The sequence below is a fragment of the Aotus nancymaae genome, unplaced genomic scaffold, assembly GCF_030222135.1.
Source record: "Aotus nancymaae isolate 86718 unplaced genomic scaffold, 86718_ANA_hifiasm-v0.15.2.pri h1tg000002l, whole genome shotgun sequence".
Taxonomy (NCBI): Eukaryota; Metazoa; Chordata; class Mammalia; order Primates; family Aotidae; genus Aotus; species Aotus nancymaae.
In genome coordinates, this window is record NW_026988413.1 from 61,454,656 (window position 1) to 61,458,989 (window position 4,334).

Below are 4,334 nucleotides of genomic sequence, written 5' to 3' on the forward strand. Positions count from 1 at the left end.
ATGGCAGAGGCCATGTTAATGTGCCAACATGGTCTCTGAATTATGGGCTATGCCTCTGTGGATATTGTACTTACGAAGACATACATATTTTATGTATGAACATGCTTTTCTTGAAATATTTACACCATTTGCCAACTAGATGCTAGTGATTTCCTCTGTGACTCTGTCCTTTTGAATATGCATAGCACATATCTCTGAATCATCCGTCCAGCAATGATCATATTCCTACTCTCATCTGCTATGTCTAACAACTGTAAAACTCCAGAGACATGCACATTATGTTTTTGTTTCAACATTTTTGTGGAGTTTTACTCAAATCTCAGTGCTAACCTCTTTGACAGCTACAAATTGTATTTTATTCTTTTTCTCCGGTTGAAAATCAAATCACCCCAAATTATTTAAATGGGTATTTTAACCTTCATAGACTTCTCCATTAAGGTCTAGCAAGATTTTTCATTGTTCTTGGTCAATAACTCTGATGTAATAAATTCTTTTTTAATGCATTTTTCCTTTTACATGAAATTGAAGTCTCCACAACAACCTGCAGCTATTCACCAAATCAACATTCTTTTACAGTTCTTCATGAAGTCGGCCTTGTCAGCTATATAGCTCACTACAGTCTTTGGTCATACTATATCATGTGGTCACCAAGTTAGAGAATTTTAACTTAATGAAGGTAAAATGATTTCAACGTTGTGGATGAGATTCTCTGTAATTATAAAACTAAGGGCATTTCAACTATAGTTAGTCTCTATTTGCTTCCCACAGGTGCGTGGTAACAAATATACACATTAGGATTCTGCCGAGGCATTAAGAAGCAAAGGTTTAAAAACTGTGAATCAGTCACATTCCTCTAATAGCCTTAAACTAGCCACCAAATTGACAGAGTTAAATGAGCAAGAAGTCCGAAGTATTACTTCCATGATACACCACTTTTTGGCTGGGGGGCCTATTATGTTATAAAAGAAATCGACACTGGACCAAAGAGGGTGGATGTTATAAATATTCAGAAAGATAGAAACAGGAAAACAATATTTCTTATTCACTGGTGCTGCCACAACATAAAAGAGAGAAAAATAAGAGAAAATGGAAGAATTGCTAAAAGAAGATGTGGGGCTTTGAAGTTGCACTGCTCAGAACTCCCTTCAAGAGAGCCTGCTGTAAGGAGCTTGGCTGGCTAACAGCCTCCACTGGCTACATCTTCACCTTCTGCGGAGTACTCAAGACCACAGTGCTGAGGCCACACTTCAACCGGGTAGCTCTTGGCCATTGGCTGTGCAAAGCAGCAGTAGTAGAGCTGGCTCATTTCTGTCTGTACCTAGGACTCCTCTATAGGGCAACCTTTGCTCAAAACCTCACCAAGACTTTCTAAGAACTGCATTGCAATATGAAGTTCTTCCTATTCAACTGTCCTTTTTTTCTCTCTGTCTCCTGGTGCCTAGTGTTAGGCATTATGCACACATCTATCTGAAGGCTATCTAAGCCTTCCTTTATCCTTTACAGGCATTTCCCTCCGTACATGGGATTTGCATGACAAATCCAAACTTGGTATCAACTTCTCAGAGGTCCCAAGCTGACCCTGAAACTAAGCTCAAAGAAATAAAAGAAATAAATTTTCCTTTATGAAATATAAATTTTACATCCTGTTTTGGCTTTTTGTCAATTAAAGGTGAGAAAAATCTATAATTTGAAGAAATGTTGACATCAATGGAAAAATAGATTAAAGAACAAAAAATGTTTTTGTATATCTCTTTCTTTCACTCTTCCTCCCTCTTTCTTTTCCTTCCTCCTTCCCTCTCTCTTTTCCTCCCCTCTCTCTTTTCCTCCCTCCCTCTCTTTATTTTTTTTAAAATCAAAACTGAAATTTGGCAAGTCATTTTATTTAAAAATTTTATCCTTTCTATTGTAGATCTAAAAACTTGCAAACAATTTTTTGTAGTGTTCTTTGTAGTGCCGCTCATAGTGGTAATTGTGGTAGTCTTTGATAGCTATTCTTGTTTTTTTGTGGACACACACAGATTTAAGAAGAAAGATTGCATACTTACCTGGCAGGGGAGATACCATGATCATGAAGGTGGTTTTCCCAGAGCGAGGTTTATCCATTGCACTCTGGATGTGCTGACCTCTGTGATTTCTCCAAATGTGGGAAACTCAATTGCATAATTTGTGGTAGTGAGGGATTACCTTCGTGCTTTCTCCTGATTGTTCTTTAAAAAATAGAAAAAAAATAAGAAGAAAGATTGCTATTACCAATGTAATTTAAGCAAACTCATTGCATAATTACTAGCTTGCATACATTACTAAAGACATCTTTAGGAAGATTTCACTGGTGATTTTTTTGGGATAATAGTTTAAGGAAACAAAAATCTACTCAATTTAGTATGTTATGATTATGTTAATATGTTAAGAATACGCTATACACATATGCTTCATATAGATAAGATCAAATCTGGAGTAGCAAACGCCTGCTAAAGTGCATTGTTAAAACTCTCTCTTTTAAATTCACATATATTACTTTATGTTTTCATTAATGTTTAGAGACAACATACACTAATCATTATTAGAATGCCCACAATAAGCTTTAACAATATTTGACTTATGACACGTAGGTAAAGAAAGTTTTATTCTTCACTATCTCACTCTTATGATTAGTTTATGGACTATAACCAGAGCACCACAAAGACAAAATAATTACATGTAAGAACAAATCCATGGAATACAGAAGCAAAATATTTATTAGTGTAATTGTAGTTGTATTCTCACAGAAAAAAGCATTAGTTAAGATGCAGAAATAATATAAAAGAAGAACAGTTGGTAAAACTTTGAGACTGCTTTTAACTTTGATTTTACCTTGTTTTGCTATAGTAAAAAAGGTATTAAATGTTAATAACCAACATCTTATTTTGTTCACTTTAATTGCAATATAGAGATCACTGTATTCCTATCAATATTTTCATTCTGATCTTTCACTGTTTTCCAACAGTGATTCAAGTGTGACTGATCCATTTGCCACTCCCTAAAACCACTTTTTCTTTCCTATCTCTATACTTTGTTTACAGCTCATCTTCCATCGAGAGACCTGTGACACCTGTTGAAATCCACCCAGCTACCTTTCCTGTCCAGAGCTACCCAAGATGCTTCGGATCCTCACAGATAAAATATATCACCCTTCACAGCTAATATTAACTCTTTTGTTCAGGAAATGTGTGTCCTCCTAAATTTAAAACTCTTTGGACGTAACTGTAATTTCCTTTAATAACCGCTATCTCTTTTTTAATGATTCCTTCTTATCTATCATGTCTTTCCAGTTCTTGAACTTATTTTGTTCCTATTTTGTAGTACCGACTTGAGCAAATCTTTCACAGAAGGCCTGAACATAGCACAGTACCAGCATCCTTAAACATCTAAAAATGTATTTATTTTTCCCTATATTTAAAGGAAAATTTGCTGGAATAATGAACTCTGAGGTCTTCTTTTACCTTTCTTTTGAGATTTTGAAAACATACTTCATTTTCTTCTTGTAGCTACTATTAAAGATAAGATGTCTGAAGATCACCCATGTTTTTAACATCTTTATAGATAAGTTGTAGAAGATTTTAAGGGTTGCAGTACTTTTCCAGGGTCTGTATAAGTGCTGGTGTTTTTTTAGTTATTTCGCTCAATCCAAAGAGTTCCTTTCAGTCTGAAGAAGCATCCTTTTATTCAAGTCAGGGAGAGCTTCTTCTTTATTTGATTTTTCCTCTCTCTTATTTTTTTATTGATTTCCACCGATATCTCTTTGTAGGAAGATATGGCAAGTCCTTTCATTTCCTAAAAATTTTGGAGCATCTTCCTGACTCACCTTTGGGTTATTCGTTTGGCCTATCATTATTTAAATCTAATATCTAGCCCTTTTGTTGATTAAAAATCCCTTTTGATCTATTTTGAATAGTTCTCAAACTTTTTGTTGTTTTCTGATTGCTCCTTTTTATAGAAGCTTGATGTTGTTTTCAGATGCAGCATCCTCTATAATCCTTCTGAGGACATCCATCAGAATTTTTTTTTCTTTTGTTCCCTAAATTATCTGTTCTCTTCCTTGTCATTTGTTCTGATTAAGCCTTCTATTTCATGCTGTTAATTTTCCTAAATTGTGCTGATCTTTGATTTCCCAGACATACATTTAGGTGGCCAGCAAAGATTTTCTCAGCAGTTGTGTCATCTGTCTCTCACAAAAGCATCCTTCTTAGTGGGAGGGCTGATAAAGCTGAATTATTTTTTATCTCCGGAGCTTCATCTTTCTGCGTCAAAAATCCTGTCAAACTTTGCCTGGGCACTTCCCAGGATGGGTCTAACTA

At 35.2% G+C, this 4,334-nt stretch overlaps 1 non-coding gene across 1 annotated transcript; it reads left to right on the forward strand.

Annotated features, from left to right (window-relative positions):
- The first annotated feature begins 2,037 nt into the window (after positions 1 to 2,037).
- On the forward strand, positions 2,038 to 2,201 carry LOC135274561 (U1 spliceosomal RNA). The gene has a single exon (XR_010342359.1). It is a non-coding gene; the product is annotated as a U1 spliceosomal RNA (small nuclear RNA).
- Positions 2,202 to 4,334: the final 2,133 nt, after the last annotated feature.